General features: G+C 41.0%; 1 non-coding gene across 1 annotated transcript; it reads left to right on the forward strand.

The window, feature by feature from the left end:
- Positions 1-23,459: 23,459 nt before the first annotated feature.
- LOC130471169 (small nucleolar RNA R71) lies at positions 23,460-23,566 on the forward strand. Its single transcript, XR_008931831.1, has one exon. It is a non-coding gene; the product is annotated as a small nucleolar RNA R71 (small nucleolar RNA).
- The last annotated feature ends 1,091 nt before the right edge of the window (positions 23,567-24,657 follow it).

Raw genomic sequence — 24,657 nt, forward strand, 5'->3', positions numbered from 1 at the left:
TAATCCGGTTATATCTTTTGAGGTTATCCAAACACGGGACTTTGTATAGCGTAGTCTGGGAATATTGTTTTAACTTTGCATACCCTTTTTTTTTTAGATATATTTTTTCTTTCGAGCCACCAAGTACTCGTGCTTGGCGGTCAGTTCTTGTCAAAGAGGTTCTTTGGGAATACGCATTTTGTAATATCCTTGATTGTGTTTGGGATCGTGCTCGTAAGTGCGAGCGATCTTCGTAGTGGTGTGCTACTCTTGACAAAGTCGTGAGGTGCAACTTTCAGTAAGGAAATTGGCAATTTTCGAGTCAAATGGATGCGGTAGGAGCCAATAGAAGTTAGGGCCTTTTTTTAGCCTGGGTTAATTTTCGGCGCCCAGGCCTGGGCGTTGAAATAATTCACGCCCAGGTGGGGCGTTGAAAGTGTTGTTTGGGCTGGTCTTTTGATGACACAGTTGGCCTCTTGTTCATTCGTTTATTTCACTTGGAAGTTCTATGTATTCTCTTTTCTTTTGTTTTTTCTTTGTTTTTGGAACGTGATGATTTTCTTGAGAAGCCGTAGCCGATTGGTGGACTACGGTGCTTGTCGCTTTGGGGCGATTATTTTAAGGAACTGTTGCTCTTAAGGTGTACAGTTATTGTAATAGTCGGGCGAGTCTATATGGCCCGAGGAACATACCTTGAGGTGTAAGACTTTGATCGCTCTTATATTTTTTTGAACGTGTTCGTGAATGTTCGATACTTAGAATGATGATATGTATGTGCGAACGAGCGTTCATAGAATGGCCGTTGTGTGCGGTCCATTAATCAGTTTACTTGAATCATTTTTTTTTGAGCAATGACTGATTTTGAATAGTTTGCTTAGAAGCTTGATAGGGTTCAGGCCCATTCATGAAGTGGGCTCAAACATCGTACCCTTTCGATTGTTCAAACATTTGCTTCGAGATTTTTTTTTTTGCTATGGTGGTTTCGTAGCTTGGAGCCCCCAAGTATGCATGTTGGGATGCTTTCCTTTTGGCGTACGATTTTTGTAGGTTCTTTCGAGAAAGATGCCTTGGGGTGTCGCTCGTGTAGGTGCAAGCTATCCTTTCCGTGGTAAGTAATATTTGGCTACCTTTTAATCCTTAATGTAGAAGTCGTGTGGCTTGAATTTTGAATTTGGGCGATAAGTAGTTTTTGCCCCTTTTACACGTGCTCTTGGTCATGCCTACATTAGTGCAATATGCCTTACTCTCCTTTTTTAGACTTGTATCGTGGGATGGTTGAACTTATGGTGCGATGTAGGCTTGTGTGGCCTAACAACGTGTCTTAGAACATTCCTCCAGGTGTTGGGATTTATTTTTTGCATTGGAGTACTTCATCACGCCTGGTTCAGGTGCTCGAACAAGTGTAGTACCTTTTGCGTGGGTTTGCACGGCTTATTACTTCGTTCGATGCGGGGATTCATAGGTGTTTCTTTCTTATTTTTATATCTGGGCAAAACATGGCTAGCTGAAAGATTCAGCGCCCAGGCTGGGGCGTTAAAGATATCGACGCCCAGCTCAGGGCGTTGAAAATGATTTATGGGCAGAACTTTGACAGTATTTTTTTCTTTCTCTTTTGCTTTGGAACGATGTAGACTGTGTAACGGGCGCTTTATAGGGCGAGCGTTATTTGCAGTGGTTTGATCGGAGTTTTGGTGACTCGCGATTTTCAGTTACCCTTGTTAGTGGGGTGACTTTATATATTCTAAGTAGTGCTTAGAATTTGGGAGGGGTTGTAGCCATTCTAAGGTTCGTTTTACATGATTAAAGCTTAGGATTGTGCCCCTATGATGTATGTATAGCATTAGCGCCAAGAATTTGCGATAAAATCGTCATTTCGAGCATTTTTAGAGTGCTTCTCAAGCCCCCAATTGTAGCTACGGGATTGGCTTGGTGCTATAATGCTTTGCATACGTCTTTATGCATTCATGGTGACACGGATCATGAATAGTTTGAACCAGACTCGTTTAGTGCGAGGTACGTTCGAGTAGTGACCTGCTACTTCTCTTGTAAATGTCGTATTATGCGACATTGCCATGGTCAAGGTAGTAACATGTGGAAGTGTGTCTTGACCAAAAGTTAGGTGCCTTTCTTTACCCATAATCATATTTAAAAAATCTTTTTGACTCACTTGCAACGTTGAGATAGACGCATACTAAGCTTAAACCAACACCACTTTATGATGTTCGAAGAAGTCTTTAAAAAATCATTTGAAAATTATTTAAAATCCGAGTCCTACTGTGTACAATCCGAGGTGTCCTAAGTAGGTTGACTTTATAGAAGGGTTCGTACAGGATTACATGAGTGAATCAAAATACTGTTACGATTTTTAGAATGCTGTCTAAGGATTTGCTGGAAGCCATGGTGCAGGCGTGAAGATATACTTGTGCCCGTTTGGCATATGCTTTAGGCTTTTAGGGCCATCTTTTCCAGAATTGCGGGAATATAAACCGTTTTCAAATTTTAGATTTACTTGGTGTATGTCTACATAAAAGGTCAAGGTATACTTAGTTCTTTCCCTAGCTCTTTCATTTCAATTTTTAGCCCCCAGTTGCTGTTATGTCTTCCCATTAATGATGCTTTCAGATTTCGATTTTTAGATGCCCGTGTCATACGTATGAGTAGGGTGAGCCTTGGTTAGGTGCCAAGTCCTATTGACAATGTCTGATTTTATTTCAAAGGGGATTAGCAAGCATTCGAATTACCATGAACGGGTGCCCTGAGTTCGAATGAACGATGGGGCGATGCCGTAGAACAATCCTCTTTATTGCAAGCTTACTGCCTTTACTACTTGTTGGCGATTATGATTGTGTCTAGTGGTGAAAGAAGGTATTTAAGCGAACGACTAGGTCTAGTGGTGAAGGAAAGTCTTTAAGTGAGTTAGTTCGCTTTAGGGAGGGTCAAGTCGAGTACTTTAGAGGTCATGGACGCTTGCGCTAGCCCCCATTCAATTGAGGCAAAGCGATATTTTTGAGTCTTGGCTAAGTGCCTAGGAGTGTGAGTGCTCTTTCTGGCAAGGGTACGTGCCCTTCTTATTTTTGATGTGTGCTCATTAATTTTGGCATTTTGATGACTTGGATTCTTCCTTTTGACTTAACTTTTTTCTTTCGACTTGGATTGCAAGTAAATAAATTTCAATAAGGGACTTCTATTTTTTATTCTTGTTTTTCTATAGGCTTTAATATTTTTGTCAAATTGGTTGGACCGAATCATGGATTGCCTACGTATCCGCCTTAAATAAATTTAATTTGGACTCAGGTCTTGCATAGTTCTTAGCCTAGAAAGTGGTTTCTTAGAATGCCGATTTTAAACAAGTACGTTCCGAGGTGGAAACATATTATTTGAAATGGTAGAATAAGTGAAGTTTATTATTATTTAAATCTGCTGCCAAAAAATTGTTTTATATTTTTTTTTTTTGAGTACATGTATTTTTTGGTGGTACGTATATCTGAATACGTGATGTACCCCTCCAAGTGTTCGTTATTTTTCCGTGCATGTGCGGATAAAATGACGAGCACTTTTGGACAAATTTTAGCAAGCAGAGAGATTCGGCGCCCAGGCAGGGGCGCTAAAGATTTTGGCGCCCAGCTCTGGGCGCTGAAAATGACTTCTGGGCGGATCTTTTTTTTTTGGTGCGCTAAATGCTTCTTTTTCTTTTTAGACTAACTTTAGAGGCGCTTTGCAAAGTTCTTTTTTTTTTATTCACATTTTTTATATATTTTTTTTATGTTAAGCGTAAAATGTACTTTTCATTTGTTTTCTTTATTTGTGACTCAAGACGGCTTGAAAGATGGGTTTAATGAGATAGGGTAATTTGTATAGGTATTGGTCAAGCATAAGGATTACATCTGCTAGGATTCATTTTTTACGGCCTCAGGCTAGTGTCACGAGTTTACATCAATCAAGGCCAATGAGTAGCATAGGGACGGCTCAAGGTTATATCAGCAGGACGTATCCAAACAAGTTATATGGTCATTATGCTAATGGTGGTGTAAGAGCAGGTTTGGACTTTGGAAATGATGGGCATGACGCACGTGTCAATGGCCGTGCGTGGTTTGCGGTTGATAACAAGTTCAAAAACAAGAGTTGAGGTAATGGTTTCTTGGGTTATGGCAATGAGAACATGGATGGGTTAAATGAGCTGAACAGGGACCCCAGAGCGAAGGCGTCTAAGAACATAAGGATTGGAAAGGGTAGACATCGTAGAATTTTATGATTTGGATTGGTTGACTCAATTCTTTTCCTTCGTTTACTTGGGTAGATTTCGCACTTTGGGAGGTACGGGCTAAGTATTTCATGGCTCTTTTCGCTCTCCCTTTTCTCTTTCTTTTTAAGTATTTCATGGCTTGCTCTTTTCGCTCTCCCTTTTCTCTTTCTATTTTTTTCTTTTTGCTTGGGATTTCTCCACAACATAAATCCTTCGAATTTTTTATTTGGGCTAAAAGGTAGATGGTTGTGGTCTTTGAGTCACGAGGCGAGACTGAGTGAGCCTCGTTTGGTAGGCCTATAGTGGACCTTTAATTTTAGTAGGCCTAGGATGGACCTTTAATTTTAGCAGGCCTAGGGTGGACCTTTAAATTGTCTTACTTTGCAAGCGTATTTAGTCGTTTCTTACAATGTGCAAATAGCGTAGATTCAAAATGTTGTTTTTACCTTATTGAAATTTAACGAAAGAATTACATAGAAAATAATTTTTTTACAATTCTCGGGATTTAATTGGAAGTTGTGATTTAAACTCAAACTTTCATTAATCTTTCTAATTATAACCCGTGTATGAATACAAGGAGGTGGCCTAGACTCAAAATAATGACATGGCGTAAGCCTATAATACTTGACCAAGCGACTCTCAGACTTAGGCTAATTGGACAATAATTTTCGCTGGTTGACACTTTAGATTTTAACCCTTGGGTGTTCATTTTTCATGCGCCATTTTGCTTAATGTTGGCAAGGTAGTTAATTGGGGAGATCGAATTTTTATTTTTGCAAGACTAGAATCATTAGTGCAGCTTCTCTCTTAGTGTGTATTGCTTTACCCCAATGGTAGCCTTATGGTATGCCGATTTGGGTATTTTCATGGTTGGTCATGTTGCATTCATGGAAAATCTTTTAGTCCGTACTTCGAGAGGACTATGATAGTCGTGACCCGATGTGATTATAAGCCTTGGGGCCATTAATTTTTTCTTTGCCAATGGTATTAACACCATAGGTTCACTTGGGGGTTGTGCGACTACGGGGGAATGATTTCCAGAATGTGACTGTTTCCATTTTGCAAATACTTTAATATATTATTTTTATTGGTGAGAGAGAGTATTGAGGCCGTGGATTCTTAGCAAGGGGTGACAATTACATATGGGTGCTCATTGATTTAAATGTTAGGAAGGGAGACTCAATATGGTTTAACCTTTTAACTTGCAGAACGACACCAAGCATTAGGACCGATTCTATGGATAAGACAACTAAGACTTAGGATTTGGATTGTATTTTGGCATAGCTTAGTCTAGACTCGGATTTATTTATTTTCTATTTGAACATTTATTTTTTATTGAAGACTTTATTCAAACTTATTTTTTGAATACTTCGCCCATGTGACATTCATAATTATTAGCATGTTCGGTTTTTAGTGCCGAGCATTGTCGTCGTAGGAGGCCTAACAACGACGCAAAGAGTTATTAATTTTTTACGAGTCGCTTTTGAAATCGAGTGCCTTTTCATACGCCCCTGCAACAATTTTTACGAAAAGTTTATTTTTGCTACGTATATTTTTTCATGCGCGGGCACCGAGGCTGCAGTGCCTGAGCAAAAGGCCAGGCAGCAGCTTCAGCGCCCAGCAGTGGGCGTGAGAAATTTTGGCACCCAGCCAGGGGCGTTGAAAATGCGTCCCTGGCTGGTTCTCGTTTTCTGTTTGCGTATACTTTTGTTTTTACGACTTTAGTTTTGTGTGCTTGCCTTATAACGTCCTTTACGCGTTGTGCAGCGTTTGTGGGATTCGTTACAGGCCATCCTGAGCGTCGCTTATTTTTGTGGCGATCGTTCAGGCTTGCGGAACACGTATGTTGATATAATTCTTTGGCCAATTGGTTCATGAATGTTTGGGCAATTTTTAAGGTCGTTGGTTTTCTAGCATTATTTGTCTAGCATTATTCGTACGCACAATCATAACATAGTCACATAGTTCGCTACACATAACTACATTACAAACATGGATTTGAAAATTAAATATGTCACGTAGTTTATGATAGGCTTCTATGGGTAGTATTTGCGCCTGGTTTGGTACCGCTTCTATCGTAGATCCAACACATGCCCCGGTCGAGGTAGTGTCTTCAACAAACGAATTTCGCCCAAGAGGCCAACCCGCAAGTGCAAGCCAAGGGGGCATGCAGGCGAGAGGGACCTAATGAGCGAGCGATTGGGTTCGGGATAGGTGTACTACCTGCACAAGTACCAAGTGGGCAACATGCGCGGCGTATGCACCCCCCTATCGGCGGAAAAAGGTATCCTTAGTCCCAACTCCCGAGGGAGCCGAGATTCGTTATGCGGTTCTGCCCGTTCACATTAATATGCTGATTTTCAGGACGTCCCAACTTGATGGGGAAATAAACGCGGGGTAGGATCGTTTCACCCTTCGGCTATTTTGATAACCTACAAGCACGAGTATTTCCTTCACTATCCCCAGTGGAGTCGCCACTGTGAGGGGGTCGAAAAAGCACGAGGCTAATGCGTGGCCTCGTCCCTCGTGGGTGTGACGATTCTTTTTATTCAATCAAGTGTAATTGGATTTCCTGTGAGTTTACACCCAATTGACTAGTAATATAGGAGTCGCCATTCAGTTTTTAACGACAATGAGAAAAACTGACAAAACCCGGTTATCGTGACATAAAGGGAGTGCAATTATGTTTGACCACGACGGCCGTAGGTTCCCTTGTGATCCCTGGTGTGGGGATCTCTCAACATACACCCGCAAGGTAGAGATTGAGGGTTCGGGGGACTGTAACTACCGAGAGGAGTACTCGCTCGTCGATAACTCCAGAGGCAGGATATCCTTACTAGCTCAGCATAAATAATTGAAGGGACATGCGTTGACTATTAAACTAATCTGAGTTGATTTTAGCAATATGCAACATATAATACTAGATCGATCGCGATTATCTTATTTAGATAGTATTAAGGGACTTAGCATGATAATCCAATTTCCCAAAAATATTATATTTGTTAGGCGTGATGGAACAATCAGATTTAGTTAGTTTAACAGTTCATAAAAAGGGCGAGGAAATCAATTAAATCATCAAAAAGGGACACATTACGACGCACCCTTGAGAGGTGCGTCACGGTTCTTAGAAAACTAACCACTTTGACTTTGCTATTTCTCCTTTTTATTTAACGAATCTCAAATTATGGGACAGGATACGTTCTGTTCGATTTATGGATCGATTGCGACAGAACGCGTGAACAATTTCGCAGCGTGAGGCTTAGGCTAAGGGTTGGAGTCAATACTCAGAATATGAATTGTCTGTTTCACGTCGAATTTGGGGCTGTATTTATAGGGAAGAGTTCGTGGAAAGATAGAATTGCAGAGTTCTAATCCACAGAGAATTAGGAAAAAACACGTACCCAGGTATTTTCAGCGCCCAGGCCTGGGCGCCGAAGATTTCGGCGCCCAGAGCCAGGCGTTGAAAATAGGGTCTGGGCTGTTTTCTTAGTCAGATTCGGATTCCTGAAATCCGTAGAGTTTGAGACTTAATCGATTCTTTTAGTGCGTATTAATTTCATGACGGAATGCTTCTGGGCCCGTTACGAACTCTAGGTTTGTTAGGATTTCAATCAATACGTGACTCTTATTTTCGAATCGTATTAGGAATAGGATTCTCGCAGTTATCTATCTCATTTAGGATTTATGTTGGAGTGCAACACCTAATTCTGACAGGTTTCTATCTTTTATGACTTGCCACTTTTAGAAGCTACCCTTTACGGCAGTTACCATTTTTAGCAGGTTTCCATAAATAGCAGGTTTCAGGTGAAATGAAAAGGGGAATTGAGATTCGTTTATTTTATAGGAGATGCGTTGTCAAGTGGAGATTTATGTTTTCATCATCGAACCTTTCCCTTTCGGGAATGGGGACAAAAGTAGATGTCTACACAGGTACAGGCGCGTCAGCAAAAGGACGCGACACCACCTACAAAGCAGAAAACTTAGGAAACTATACAAGTACAAATACAAAAGAGCAAAATAGTACAAAAATATTACCTCATCAGCGGGTAGAACTCTCCAAGCTTTGCGGGAGGCCGCCAGAGGCACCCTCCTGCACACCGCTCCTATCCAAGAAGCAGCATACGGATAAACCGCATTTCCAGTACGATCCGGTGCCAAAGTCGAAAAATGCTCGTACATCCAAATCTTTCAAAAAACAAGCAAGACATCAGTCAAGTTCAAAATACAAACATACAAGTACAAAACACAAAGTACAAGGAGTCATAAATACCTCCAGCACACTCCACAGAGCAGCAATGCTTGGCTCACTCTCCGGCGCAGTCCTAGAGGCCCACTTCATCTCGTACAAGAGGTGGCTATATGCCAGACCACCTCAGCTGTAGCTCGAAACAACCCTCAAGTCTTGCAAAGCTGACAATAAGCTAATGTGCACCCGACTGTTCCTTCTCGGGGCCACCACCCTACTCATCAGAGCTAAGAGGAAGAGCCTAACCCACTGCTCTGCGGATACACCCACGCTACGGATAGCGTCCATGATCACCGTCACAGAAGCAGGGGTTTCATCATCCGACAAGTCGACAACAGGGCCAAGTAAGTCCCTAGCAGCAGCCGAGTGTCACGTTAGCTCCGAATCGAAGGTCACGCTCCTCTCAGAAAAAGGAAGACCCGTAATCATGGCAAACTCAAAAGGGGTAATGGTGATATTCCCCCATGCCATATAAAAAGTCTTGGTGGTATCCCACCACCGGTCCAGCAAAGCCTGTAGCCGGGGTTTGATCCCCGTTTTTCTCCGAGTATCTCCCATGGCACGCCAGAAATCGACCAGGCCCGTCTGCAACCAAATCCCCTTAGCCTCCTTGTCAGCACGGATGGCTTTAAAAGCCTACTAAAGGTCCGCCAAGGACCAGAAGGTGCGAAACGGCTCCCCATCGGCCTACAAATGAACGAATCAGCTCAAAACCCATACAAGTACAAGATACAAATTCAAAGCATAGTACAAGACTCACCAAGCCAGCGCGAGGCCGCTGAGACAAGTGAAACTCCGGTCGAAACACCAGATCGGAAGGACTCCAGCCAGTATAGACGAAAATGGGTGCTCTCCGGGGAACCATCTGGCGCATTTACCGCAGCCGCTTCATCATCCGAAGCGTCCTCCTCAGCAGCTCGAACCACCGAAGATTCGGCAAGCTTCCTCCGAGTATGACGAGGCATACTAAATCAAGCGGAGTACAAAGTGTCAAAATGCTAAACTGGGGGTTATCCTATACTAGCCCGTACAAAAATCAAAGTTTAGAGGCTATCCTATACTATCCTATACGAAATCAAAAATTCAAAATTCCCCAGTGGCAGTACAAATTCAGCCAGGGACCTCTAGTTCAAAATACAAGTTCTACACCAACGCCTAGGCTATCCACGCCGAAGCAGGTATGCAGAGTTCTACACCAACGCCTAGGCTATCCATGCCAAATAAGGTATATAAATTCTACATCAACGCCTAGGCTACCCATGCCGAAGCAGATATAAGTTCAAGAAAAAAATTCAAAAATTCAAGACAGTTCAAGTTCGAGTGGCTATCAAACAATTTTCTACAAGATTCAAGAAGCCTACTATCATGCAATCATCATTTCAAAGCAAAAATCAAAAGTCAAAGCTACATGCAATCCTAGAGTTATTTCATAAGCAAAAACATGAAGTACTTACATGGATAAGGCAAGAACAAGACCAAGGGGATAGGCTAATCGACCTTTAAGAGAAAGAAGAGCAAAGAATTCAAGAGATTGTGTCTCAAGAATGGCACGGCACGGGCAGCTTTTATAGCTCAACCCCGCGCCTGACGGCGAGCTCAGCGCCCAACGCTGCCTGCTGCATGCGCAGGAATCTTCAGCGCGCGCGGTCTCCCGTGCTGATTGCACGTCCTTTGCTGCTACGGTTTTCTGCACCGGGCATCAAACATCAAATCGTGCTATTTTTCGAAAATCAGGTATATACCTGTGTCTCCAAGTACAAATAGATGAATATTTCAAGGATACAAAGTCCAAAAAATACAACAACTTAGGCGCTCGACTCCCAACGGACCCAAGCTCCAGGAAAGTCAGCCGAAATTTCAAAATCTCAAGGGCCAGTATAAAGCTCTTGTCCCCAGTGAAGCATATCCCCAACGGATTTACTCCGGGTATTCAAAAAATTCAAAGTTCAAAATTCAAGAATTCGAAATTCAAAATTTTCGATGCCAAGCTTCGTCCTAATTCAAAGACGGAAGTGCAGTATAAGTACAAATCAGAGTCATCACAGCCGAACGGAGGTAGACTATCCTTTTTTCTAACGCCTGTTTTGTGCAGGTACCGGCTTAAAAAGAGTGGTCTTGATTGCAAAACATCTTGATGACTTGCGCTTTCCTAACCGAACGCTCAGTCAAAGTGGGGGCTTCTGTAGACACCTAATTTGTGTCTCCCCATTGGGATGATGACGATACCATTATCCTTGTTAGGTAATTGGAGCAACTCCGTGCGAAAATTCCAATTGCTAAAAGCATGTCCAAAATCCGAGAGCCACAATCCAACCCCCGAGGTCGTTCCCCTTCCGGAACTCGGTACAAAATACAATTTTCAAAAACCAAGTTCAAATTCAAAGTACAATCTCATCTAGTAGACCATTCCATTGGTTTTACTAAGCCTTTTCCACTCAAAATCATATAAGGCAAGTCAAATTCGGGCGCCGACCCACAAAACCGAGCAAACGGGGCCTCGTCCCGTAAAACAGAAATTCGAAACCCGAAACGGCTTGTTTTTAGATGCAAAATCAAGTCTTAACCCCCAAGAAAACACTATGTGACAAGCATCGTACTATTCGTATGAAGGTATATCAATACAAGACAAATCAAGGACGGAGCCCGCGTCCTTGTTTTGGAAGCACTCACGCCACGTCACCAGCGCTGGGCGCTGCTTCGGCGTGCTGCACTGGCAATGGCTGGCGTTTAACAGCCATTCCTCTTATAGATACCCCCTAATTCCAAGCATTAGGAGAGGCAGATTCAAGATATAACATCGTAATACAAAAACCGCACCTCAATATTCAATACAAAAATCAATACAAAATCCTTCAAAAATACCATACAATCTTCAAGCTTTAAGAAATTGGGAGTTCTAATTGGAAAGCTTGCCTATACATAACTAGGTAATTCCGAATCCCAATCCTAATCTATTCAATGATGTCTTGATTTTCTATTTTCAAAATGATTAGTAAGTTGGCATTTTTACTCTTACAAAATATCACTTGCAACAATCATACATCTTTTCAAAATCCAAACTTTTCAAAATACAAAAATGCAAACTTTCAAGGTTCAAGGATGTTCAAAGTTGTTTGTAATCACTTCTTTGAACTAGAATCATTCTCAAGCATGGAGTAATCAAAGATGATGCCTTTTTAACTTTTAAAGGTTTATTCTTTGAGATTCAACACTCCATTTTTCAATATACAAGTTCAAGTTTTCAAATTTCAAGATCCAATAATGTTTAGGGTTGCTCATGACTACTTCCCTAAACTAGGATCCTTTCAAATAAAGAGCACATCAAAGATCTAACCTTTTCAACATTAAAAGGACCTATCTTTGAGATTCAACTCTCTTAATTTCAATATTTCAAGTACAAGTTAAATGTTTCAAGTTCAAGTTCAAGTATTTCAAGTTCAATATTTCAAGTTTCAAGCTTTCAAGTTCAAGTTCTATATGCAAAATCTAGGATACTTTGGGATGAGCAATTTCTCCCAAGTTGAGATTTTTGGCTTTCAATTCGTGTCGAGCGCACTTATTTTTAAGTAGCCGTTTGGCGTTCGGATCTCATGTGCCCAAGTACAAATTTCAATATTGCAATTTCAATTATGCACCTTTCAATTCCGCAATTTCAATTCCGCACCTTTCAATTCCGCAATTTCAATTCCGCACCTTTCAATAACGCATTTCAATAACGCATTTCAATTCCGCAACTTTACTTGCCTAGTTTTTCTAGGCAATGTGGACCTACTCCCCAGTCCATTTCTAGGGGGTCTTGTATTTACTAATTCCGCACTTGTTTACTATTGTGATGTTGCTTTATTTGCTTTATTGTTTTCATCCCCGCACATGCTAAATACAACAAAATGGAAGGTTACATCACGCTTAAGAAAGATAATTTTTTTGGACAAACCGATCTTGGGTTCCCTTAAATTAACTTTAAAGCAAAGTGACCGCCATACAAAGTACAAATTCAATTTGTCCTAAATTCAAACCCACATAGTCTAAACTAGGGTATTTTCAAAAATGTTGTGTCACGCACTCGAATTATTTCTAAAGCTCGCGGAATAAGCATCTCGTTCCTTTGCCCGAATCTCACCCATCCGTTTCTAAGATTCAAGTCTTATCCTAATAGAGTCATTTACGGTCTTTCCGAACAAGACCCTAAACAATATTTGGTGGCGACTCCTACAAAGTACAAAATACGAAGGTTTCTAAAACAACCGCCCTCATAGGGGAAAGCTCCAAAAACACCCCCTACAGCCTCCAAACTAAGTTCTTCCCAAAAGCAACACTCTTGATCGATTGTCTAAGCTACGATTATCAAGACGGATCTGATCGTGTCGGTGAACCAAGTAGAGGAACGACAAGTGGAGTTATAAGTTCGTGTTCGTTGACAGATTATTAGGGAAAACACGCTTCAAATATAAGTATGCTTGGTCTGTGCTTTATACATGTTTCCTGGCTTTGGGGATTGTTTCCGCACATGTTACTATGTTTAACTGTATTCCCCTACAGCCGAAGCCCACAGCGCACGCAGCCGAGCAGCTAGGCCGTGGGCCTTGCGTGCTTGCTGTTGCGATGTTGTTGCTGTTGCGCACTTGTGGCACCCCCCGGGCTAGCTTGCTTGCTCGCAAGCTCGCTGGCTCGTTGGGCCTTGCGCGCTTGCGCGCTTGGCTCGACGGGCCGGCAACTCCGATGTGCCTCGTATTCGTGACTAACGCCTTACTGCTATTATTTATCGCATTCTCTAGCTGTTCCGATCACTTGATCTTACTGAATTAATTTTTTGCAATTAATCTAAAATTTGGTATTAGACTTAACGAACCTTGGGTGAAGGACATATTTCCTTCAGTCTCCCACTTGTCATTCAGACAAGTGTGCATTCACATTCCTTTGTCGCTTAGTGTTCTTTGCTGAACATAAGGTAAGATCCAAGCCATCCTTATTAGGTCCAGAAGTGTTTCTCGGATTACAGAGCTCAATTGTTAAACTTTTACAGAAGGTTAAGCCTTAACCATTCTGAGCACGGCCATGCATTTTCACAGTATCTAACTCTCCGAGAGGCCTTTTTACACAACAACACCATATCCTATCAAACATAGGAGGACAATCCATTCTCGCAATCTATGAACACTCACTTTGATTCATAGTACGCCCAATAACTGCTTTTATAGCCTCCTTTTACGGTGCGACATTTAGCTAGTATCAAAGCGAACTAATTCTCAAACGAGCAGACATAATCACTCATGTTCTGAGGAATGGTTCTAATCACCATTAATGAGAACTACTTATGACATGACTTTAATCTCTTAAAGTGTTCTCATGGTCAATCCGATACAAGATCCAATAAGTACCTATGCAAAAGATTCTGACATCCAGTCAATCTAGTTCAAGAAACCGAACTACAAATCTACTTGCAATCTAATCTTCATTACCCATTGGCCGTCCACCTTTCAATGACCTGGATTAGGGATCTTATGTTGAGATTTCTTGTGCTCTTTGTGATGTGAGTGAAGTTGTTTGTGAAACTTTGGTTCCCACTCACTTCCCTCATTCCCCATTCCGAAAGAAGAAACTCAACATTTATCCTTCATTTCCCATCTCTTTTCCCTTTTTATCCCAACTCCCACCGCTTGAGGATTGTTTTTCCTCTATTGATCCTAATGATTCTCCTTCTTCAAAGGAGAAAGAAGAAGGGAGTATTTCTTTTGTTTTTCCTTTTGTTTTTTCTTATTTTTGGCTCCCCACACCACGTAGGCATAGAGTTGCATTCTACTTTGTGCTTGCTTCTCATTTGACTCTTGCCTACTTGTTATTCTTGGATATGTTTGCCATTGTATATGACAAACTATTGCGATCGTTGTCGGGGTATTTACTAGAGGTAAAAGGCGTCAAGCTAATGACGTAAAAAGAGCGCTTCTCGGTAGGCAACCCGTGGGTGTTGGCCATTTGACCCATGTATGCTAATTTTTCTTGATTTTTGAAGTTTTTTGTGTGCCTCAAGCTTTCTTGGTGTGGAAATATTTGCATCCATCTTTTCCATGTCCGGCGACTATTCCTTTTGGTGAGTTCGTTCGTTATTACGGTTCTTTGCGGGACTTGCTCCCACGACATTTCCGGTAATATCATTCTAACTCTCTTGCATTCTTTGGGGTCGGGCATCGTTCATGCGGGGCATTGGTTGGATGGGTAGCAGTGCCCCTCCTAGTTTCGTTTTAGGCCTTGAGGACATGGCCTAATTCAAGCTTGGGGGGAGATTCTATTGTTTGGTTTCTACTTTGATCTCCATGTAATGGATTGCTTGATTTTGTGAATATTTTGGATTTTGTGCATATTTCTTGATTAGTTTCATTGATTTTATTTATTTTCTTTTTCTTTTTATTTCCTTTTCTTTTCCTTATTTCCTTTTTTCTTTGTTTTCCTCTCCATTTGGTCAAGGCAAGTTTTTCTAGGTTTCTTAGGCAATATTCTTGATTTGGGCATAATAAAATTGGAACTTGTAGGTTAGAATGCTTTTATTCCTAATTGGTAGATGTTTGCACGGTTTTCAATGTCTTGGGTCGAATCTAGGATTTAGGTGTTAAGAAAGTTGGTTAGAACTTTGGGTAGCATGAGTCTTGAACCCTTGGGTTGTGGTAAGACGGTGTCGATCTCTCTAGTGACTTGAAACCGGAGAGAGTAGTATTTGCTCCCATTGGTGAGGATCAAGTTCACATTAGCCCAAACACATTGTATACATATATTGAGTGGCATGGATCCTTGGCATTGACTTTCTTATCTCCCGAATTTGACTTTTTCCTTCCCGATACCGCGACCGAACTACTTTAGGGGACGATAGAGGCATTTGTTTCGGTGACTATTTTTCTTTTTAGTGTAGGACTTTATTTTCTATTTTTCTCATATATTTTTGTTTTCATTTGCCCCCTTGCTAGCCATTTGAGCATTTCCCCTTCATTTCTTATAAGCTCATTACAAGCCTATTACCCTTTCTTTTATTTTCACCCTTAGAAGTGATAGTGAAGCCTTGAGTTATGATGCTTGATGGTTTTGAATGATTATGCAATTTTGAGGAATGATTGTTGTTGGGTAGAATGGCAAGTTTGGGAAATATGTTGTATATAGTGAAAGTGAATAAATAAGCAAAAGCAAAAAGAGAAAGGAAAGTTTTGAAAAAGCCAAAAATAGAGGAAAAACAAGGCAATGAGAAAAGTTTCAATTGAAACACACAAAAAAAAAAAATTCAAATCAAGAAAAGTTGAAAAAGAGTTTTAGTTTAGTTTTGTTGTTGAATAAGCTTGGGGGTACCCCAAATAAGTGGTATGAGTTTGTTTTGGTTCGATTTTATTGAGTTGAGTTCATTCATTGCGCTTCACTTTAGGTTTGAGCACCAATTACCAAATTTGTTCCACACCTTACCCCTAGCCTAACGATACACCCTAAAAAGTCCTCTTGACCCTTTTGAGTTGAGTCTTTGTCGATGGAGGGAGGATTTGGTCAAATTTATGGAATGAGATTGTCATGTTAAGATGTCAGGTAACCTTCTCTCTCCTTTGCAATTCTTGTTTTTCGGCGCCTTCGTCGGCGTCATGAGAAACTATTCTTAAGGTTGGATGGGATCTAGAGATTTGACGTGGTATGCTCGATTGAAGGGGAATGGATAAGAGTTCTCTTTGCTTGGCACTTGAATCCTTCACTCGACTTAGGACATTGGTTAGTGTGCATTCGTTTATTTGGTTAGTAATATTAGCATTCTTTTGTGCTCGTTCCATAATAAAGGCACATTTCTTGAATTTTGTAGTATAATTTTTCTTTCTTTTCTTTTCCTTTCTTTTCTTTTCTTTTCTTTTCTTTTTCTTTTTCTTGGTTTGTTTTCCCTTTTAGGTCTTGCCTTGGTTGAATTTTTGGAAGAGTTATGGGTGTTTCTCTTTGGAAACCCTTGCGAGATCCCACTCGCCCTCATGAGCGATTGTGGGGTTTAAAGAGCTTGTTGCATGTGCTTAAATGCAACCGTGATTCCTACGAAAGTGAGTTAGTGTGCATTCTTGTAGTTCTTATTTTCGTAATTTTGATTTTGAATAAATAAGCTCATTCTCCTTCTCGTTTCTCATTCTAGCTTTGCTTGAGGACAAGTAAAGGTTTAGCTTCGGGGAGTTTGATGAGCGACATTTATGTCGCTCTTAGCTTAGGATTTTAGTTCATTTTATTAGCATTTTATTATTATTTTTGCTTAGTTTTATCGTTTTTAGTTCGTGTATTGCATTTTTGCATTTATCGTAACTTTTTCTCGTCTTGCGTATATTTTAGTCGTTTTTGCTCTAAACGTGCCTTTTGTGTTCATTCTCATTGCGTAAGAATCGTTTTGAGTATTAACGTGTTAATAATGTGTCATTATGCTTGTCGACGAGTTATATGTTTTGCGATTTGTAAAAAAATGTTAAACGAATTATTATTTTGATTTTCGAATTTCAATAATATGCTTTGCGATTTCTCTGTGCAGCGACGTTTATTTGAGTGTCCAGCAGCATCACAGTGCAGGCAGCCACTGCAGATTAGCGTATCAGAACAGCAGCCTCACGAGTAACACAAATAGTCACGCTGCACTTGAACAGCTACAGCACGAGCAACTGTGCACTTGGCTTTGTTGCAGCCAGCAAGCAGCTATGCACTTGGCCTTGTTGAAGCCAGCAACACTCGAGCTACCTCACGAACAACAGCCCAAGCGGTACAGCGCAGCTGTGCACGAGCAAGAAGAATAGCAACACCACAACAATACGAAGGCTGCCACAACACAACAACAGCAGCTATGCACGCAGCATTTGCCTTGGCTGCTCTTGATTAATCCTTCCTGCTGCTCACAAATTCCACGAGATTTTAAATGTCTTTACAGCAGCAGCTAAGGGGGTTGTCAAGGCAAGAACAACAGCTACATCTCGAGCAGAATAGCGCAGCAGATCAACGCAGCAATAGCACACCAGAACAGCAACGCGCGCAGCAGAACTCGCAGCTATGGTCAGTGCGATCGAACAGCTTGTCTGTGCGGTCGAACAGACCTGCTTGTGCGGTCGTTTAACAGTGCTCGAGCGCACAAACTGCCGCATGAAATTCAGTAGCTTCTGTTTTGCTGTGCGACCAAACACGATTTGTTGTGCGACCGAACAGCACTTTGTGCGACAGAACATACCCTTTGTTCGATCGCACAACTACGCGGGATTGATGTTATAAAAGCCCAAATTCGCAGCATTGTAGCTAATCACGTAATTAGTTAGTTTTCATCTTCATATTTCATAATTAGGATTCTAGAGAGATAATTAGATTAGGGCTTAGATTAGTGGTTAGGATTAGGATTCTTAGCTTCAAATTCTTAATTCTTAGTAGATTCAAACTCTAAATTTCAGATTTCTTTTCTCTTTCATTTGAGTTTTGTTCTTCAATTTTGTTCTTCAAGTTTGATGCAATTTCAACAATTCAAGGTATAATTCTACTTTTCTCATTGATTTGTTCTTTCATTCTTTAATTGTTTCATTAATTTCGTTCTTGCTTTGATTTCATTGTTGAATTCTAGAATTAGTTTCATATTTTGAATGTTCTTGATTTTTTCCCCAATTTTGATATTTGAATTTTCTGAATTTTTTTGATTCAATTAGTTTCTTTAATTCAATTAGTTTCATGATTATGATTAGTTTTAGTTTAATTTTGATGTTAATCATGCTAATTGAGTAGTTCATAGTCTAGAGATTTAGGGTGAAGCCTTGGGATTGAATTTGGGAAATTATAGGAAAATTCATGATTGATGTTGTGATTAAATGTGAGTTTATGATAGGATTTCCATGACTAATTAATTAGTAGTTGCAAATTCTAGTTGATTAGAACGGATTGGAATGCATAGTAATTTAGGTTTGGCAAGACATTGTGAACCTTTTTATGCAAGTGAATAGTAGGTCTTATATGCAAGTGGTCTAGTTTAGGATTATGCGAGAGCTTTTCCTCGAATAGGTGCTTTGCGTGTTCCATCCGAGAGGTGGTGAGCACGTCATTAGTTTCTATTCCCCTATGCATCAAGTCTTTGCATAATCATTGTGTTTTGACCTTGTTCTTCCCTTAATTCAATTTCCATTGCCGATTCCCGAAATCTCTAGAATTTCTTTACTTGTTTGTATTTCGTGCTTTTCTTGCTCTCATTAGATTAATTCAAAAACTCATTTTCCATTCGAACTAGCTTTTGAACACATTAGATTCAAAAGTCAAACATATTCATTCTCTTGGGACGACCCCTATGCTTGCCGCTATTGTCAAAATAGCCGGTAGTTTAGGTGTTTTATAAATATTGTTTGATTAGGTGGTATTCGTATAACGACGCGAAAATCGGCCTATCAATAAACAATATAGATAATCTTTCTTGGCTCATGCAAACATCACCTTGACCCAGCCTAGATGTTCTAAAATTCTTGCCAAGTTGATTTTATACCCTTTTGTTAATTGCATTGACGCATTTCACATATTTCACGTTAAGTAAATATAGCCATATTTTCTCAAAAATTCTTGTGAAATAGGTAAGTCATAAAATCCATCTTTGTACCATGAACTTTATTGTCTAGAAACTTCTAACAATAGTCCATTTCTATGTCATGTTCAACAAGCAAGACCCACGTGTCTTAAATTAATCAACTTTCAGAAATCTATGCCATAGAATCTTAGAATGTTGTCTTGTTGATATGGTCGTATGACATTAGCCAACCAAAGGGCACCAAGCTCCGTACCCGACAAGGCCCCGGTAGAAGCCTTAGAGAAAAGAGAAAAAAGGATGAGCCGACTAACATACCGAACGGTCGGGTGTTGGAAAGATGAAGACTTGGCCGAAGCGGAGGCAAGCTATCCCATTTCGCCCGTGAGAGTGTGCCACCATCCATGCTCATCGTAGTTTCTAGCACACTCACTCACCGGGTTGGTGATAATCCCATATGTTGAGGGAATGGAGAAGAAAGCATTGATATCCTCGGCCGTCAAAGTATGGCGGTTGTTGAAGACTTAAAAGCTCAACTCAAAGGATTTTTGCCATGATCAACCACAATGTTCTTCCTAGCCGAGGCTAGAAATTCCAAAGTGACTTGCCGGTAAGTCTTGGCATTCATTTTGAACGAACTTATCCCAATCAAGTCACAAAATCATTTCCTTGACCTACTTTTCAATACCCAAGTCTCTCACCGTCTTCTCGTGGTAGAATTTGGTGGGCCGAACGGCCCTCTTCGACAATTCGGCAAAGTAGTCCAAAGACTTTTGGTCCGTGATCTCAATGCCATAAGTTTCAAAATCCGGCTGGGTAGGAGCTCTCCTTTTGGGAGCGGAGGTGGAACCCTTCTTTGTTCTCTTGGACATCATGACGATTAATTGATGAAATACCTACAAAAAAACAACCAAACACAACAAACTATGAACCAAAAGAAAAACAAAATTAGTCTACAATCACCAGAATCAAACACCAAAACATTACACACGTACTCCAAATATACCGATTCTTCTAATGTCACCGCAAATATTACTCTACTCCAGGAACAACAAGTAAACTAAAAATTCACCAAAAATTCACCGAAATTCTAGAAAGTAACAAGGATAAGCAATTAAGCATGTATAATACTTCTAGACAATCAAGAACTTCACGAATAATCAATCATGCATCACCAAATATCCTAAAACCACAAATTAATAAATTCTCAAAAATATCATGAACATGAAGAACAAGAGCATGAGAATGAAGAATAAAGGAATAGAAATCGTCACTAATAGTAAAAGAGGTGACAAAGACCAATTCCAAGTAGTTCCCCAATCTCAAAATTCACCAAAAATATCAATTTGAAATTTTAAGAGCAAACCCTAACTTTTGGGGATTTTCTGAAAAATTAAAAATTTGTGATGTTTGCACGTGAAGAGATGATGAAATAGTGTTTGGGAAGTTGAGGATAGTGAAGTTTTTGTGGAGATTTGAGCAAAAATGGTGGAGAGGAGAAGTTGAAGGAGTGATAATGGAGAGGAAAAGAGAGAGTTTCTGGTTTGGGAGTGCGAAGAAGTTCGAATGAAATGAAAAAAGAGAGGTGGAAATCGCAATTTTTAGAAGAAAAAGCCGCAGGCCCGAAATTCTGAAACCGTGCGGGCGAACAGAAAATCTGTGCGGGCGCACATCTGAGTTGTGTGAGCGCACAGGCTTAATTTGTGCGCCCACACTCCAAAATGTAAAGAGTTCCTGCAAATTTTATGCGCCCGCACAAAAATTCCGTGCGCGCGCACAAGACCTAAAAATTGCCAATTCACGATTTTTCCACCTAAAACCAAACAACACTAGGAAAAGGAAATGTTAGTAGACAAAATCAATATGAATCTAAAGGTTAGACATCCGGGTTGCCACCTGTGAAGCACTCGTTTACCATTATTAGCTTGACGACTCCCCCCAAATGCAAGGGGGGAGGAGAGAGAAAAGACCAATACACGGGTTGTCTCCCGGTAGCGCTCGTTTAATGTCACTAGCTTGACGGTGCCCCCTAAATTCATAGGGGTAATATGCAACCAATTTCGGGTCATCATAAGTCAAGAAATTTTCCTTTGCCCCTTTGGGCAGAAAAACCTTGTTGAGGCCAACTCTCATATCGATGCACCCCAACCAACCTCCATGGGGCTTGTCCTCGGCCATTTTGAACTTCTTGGCTCTCTTGGCTGGTTCATGCTCGATCTTGGGAGGCGTGGCACATGCGTCATTGTCATCAAAATATATCCCAAATATCTTGGGAATGGTGATCACATCATCAAAACTTTTACCCAACACCTTGGGCGTCTCAAGAACTTCTTTGTCACTTGAAATGGACCTAGCAACCTTAATGTCACACTTTAAAGAACAAAAGTTGTTAGAAGGGTTACCATGTAAGCAATGGCTCTCAATACAAGCAATAGTATCAATCTTCATACAACTTTTCATTTTTCCAAAACACCCTTCACCAAGGGGAAGCTTGAAGCTACCTTTAGAATCTCCCACCTTTAAGGTGATTAGCCCCCCTTGCACATCAATAAGGGCGGCAGCGGTGGCCAAAAATGGCCTCCCTAAAATAATAGGGGTATGGGCATCCTCATCGATGTCCAAGACTACAAAGTCAACAAGAAAAGTAAGCTTGCCAACAACAAGGGGAACATCCTCAATCCTACCCAGTAGAAACATAACCGATCGATTGGCTAGTTGCAATGACATGGCTGTAGGAGAGAGATCACCTAAATTAAGATTCTCATAGATCTTATATGGCAAGATGCTCACACTTGCCCACAAATCGCAAAGAGCATTATCAAATTTGAGCTTTTGAATGCTGCAGGGGATTGAAAAACTCCCGGGATCTTTGAGTTTGGGGGGAAATGGGCTTTGGATTAGAGCACTACAACTTTATGTGAGACGCACGGTCTCCCTGGGCTCACAATCTCTCTTGCCACTAAGAATGTCTCTCATAAACCTAGAATAGTGGGGCATTTGTTTGAGTGCCTCAGTGAGGGATAACGAGACATGCAACTTGCTAATCACATCAAGAAATTTGAAAAATTGAATATCTAGCTTTTTCCCTAAAAACTTTGGAGGGTAGGGGAGTTTGGGAGTAGGGAGAGTTAGAAGAGTAGCCTTCGTTGGCATCGAACCATCACTCACATCATCTACGTGAGGCTCCTCTTCGACCTTATCATTATCATTAGACTCAACTCCCTCGGACACCTCTCCCCTAAAACTTGAGGCTTCACTTAGCTTAGCACTATCAACTAGAGTCTTCCCACTCCTAGTCACAATGGCATACATTTGCTTAGGTGGTGCTTGACCTTAGGGTGGGAGACTTATGTGCACTTGATGCTCTTTGATGGTTCTAGCTAGTTGAGCTAGTTGAGTTTCAATCATCTTGAGATGAGTATTTTATTTCTTGAATCCATCCTAAAATTCCACGTTCTTTTTGGCTTGCGCCCCTACAAACGACTCCATGAGATCCTCAAGATTAGTCTTAGGAGACGGGATTGTTGGGGGAGCATTGCCGAGTCCGGAAGGATTAGGTGGAAAATGAGAGCCATAAGTCCTACGTACATTGAATCCAGGAGGAGGATATTGGGAATTGCCATATTGGTTTACCGAATTCAATGGATAGCTTCCACTAGAAACTCCTCTACCTTGGACATATTGGTAGTTATAGCCCATTCCACCTTGTGATTTGGGTTATCACTAGCTTGGTGGTAAGGAGCTTGATTACCTAGGCCATGGGGTTGACCATAGGGAGTTTGGCCTTGATAGCCTTACCCCCTATAGTTTCCCCGACCTTGGTGATCAAACACCCCACCTTGCCCTTGGCCTTGGTAGGAACCGCCTTGGTAGGCATGCACAGAAGGGCCTCTAGGTGCTTGTTTCCTACTAAAATTTGGGTTTGGGGCCCATCGTATCTAGGCCTTTCATTTAAAGCATTTGCATACTCAATATCAAAGTCTTGCTCATACGATGTGTCATGTTCAACATAGGAGACATTTTGTAATAGATGGAACATATTAGGAGAATGATCGTGTCCACCACATATATCACAAAACGAAGTATTAGGAGGCATGGTGTTGTAGGAACTAACCTTACCCTTCCCTTTGGGGAGAAGGGTGGTCGACGGTGGAGGAATTGTTGATGGAGATGGTGGTTGACTAGCAGCACTCTCAAGCTTTTCAAGGCGTGAGCTAAGCTTTTTGATGATGTTTGCTTGATCCAATGCGAAAGCCAATCCTTTCCCGTCTACACACCTACTTTTCCCTTCATAATTCCTCGTCCCTACGTTCCAAGCTTGATAATTTTGCACCACATCCTCAATGATCTCCTCTATTTGGTACTCAGTTTTGTTCATGATTGGACCACCCGCCCCCGCATCAAGGCTAGTCTTTGAGGCCGAGTTAAGTCCCAAATAAAAGGTTTGGAGGAGGAGCCACTTTGGAATCCCATGGTGCGGACATTCCCTTTGATACTCCTTGAATCTATCCCAAGCTTCGAACAAAGACTCATCACGTTTTTGCTCAAATAATTGTATCTTGTGCCGGTATTTGGCGGTTTTCCCATGTGAGTAGAACTTACTAACGAAAGCACTAGTGACCTCGTTCCAAGTTCTTAGTGAGTTTGGCTTGACGTCCTTGTCAAGCCAATCACTAGCTCTCCCTAGAAGCGAAAACCGAAACAACTTGAGTCTCACATACTCGGAAGTGACCCCATTATGCTTGATCGTGTCGCAATAATGCTCGAATTGCTTCAAGTGCTCATGCGGCGACTCACTAGCCTTCCCGCAAAATGGGTGAATTTGGACTAGTGTGATCAAAGCGGGCCTTATCTCGAAATTATTTTCATTTGGGGTTGGTGCTTGAATTCCACAAGTGGCCTCAAAAGTGCCCGGAATTCCCAAATTCTTCACCAGTAAAGCCATACTCTCAATTGTAGGACTTATAGGTTCTTGGTCCAGTGGAGGCGAACTCAAAGTACCAAATCTGTTGTAGCTTGAAGATCGGGTTCGAATTCTCCTAAGATTCCGTAATGTCCTCTCTAACTCCAAATCAAGAGAATAGAGAGGTCGATGAAGGCTTCGCCCTCGATCTTGCATACAACTCAAAGAACACTTTAGAAATGACAATTACACTAAAAAGCAAGAAGTAAACTAGTTAAACTAGACTCGATTTTAAACTAAACTCAAATACGACTACCGTTCCCCGGCAACGGCGCCATTTTGATAAGGCGTTTTTCGGTCGTTGAAACGAACTCCGCTTACCAAACAAAATTAAAAACTCCTAATCCGACACACTATATCAACTATAGGGAAAATTTAAGGATCGTCCCAAGAGAACGAAGCGACTTGAGTTTAAGACAAACAAGCTAGCTTGGAAAAATTGTTGAATTGGTTTGAACGAAACTAACGAATCTAAACTTATATGGAAAACAATCAGTTATGGAAAATCGAGGGGAGAGGGGATCCACTTGAGTTTCATTGGGGAAAACCAATTGAATAACATACATGATGATGCGAGACATACTTTCTAGGGAGCAACCAACTATATATTTTGTCAATACACCCCTCTCGGTTAGACCGCATTACCAATTCTTTTTTTTGGAAAATAAAGATATTTTATTACCAAAAGAGGGAATTACACC

The sequence above is a fragment of the Spinacia oleracea genome, chromosome 3 (genome assembly GCF_020520425.1).
Source record: "Spinacia oleracea cultivar Varoflay chromosome 3, BTI_SOV_V1, whole genome shotgun sequence".
In the NCBI taxonomy this organism is placed as follows: Eukaryota; Viridiplantae; Streptophyta; class Magnoliopsida; order Caryophyllales; family Amaranthaceae; genus Spinacia; species Spinacia oleracea.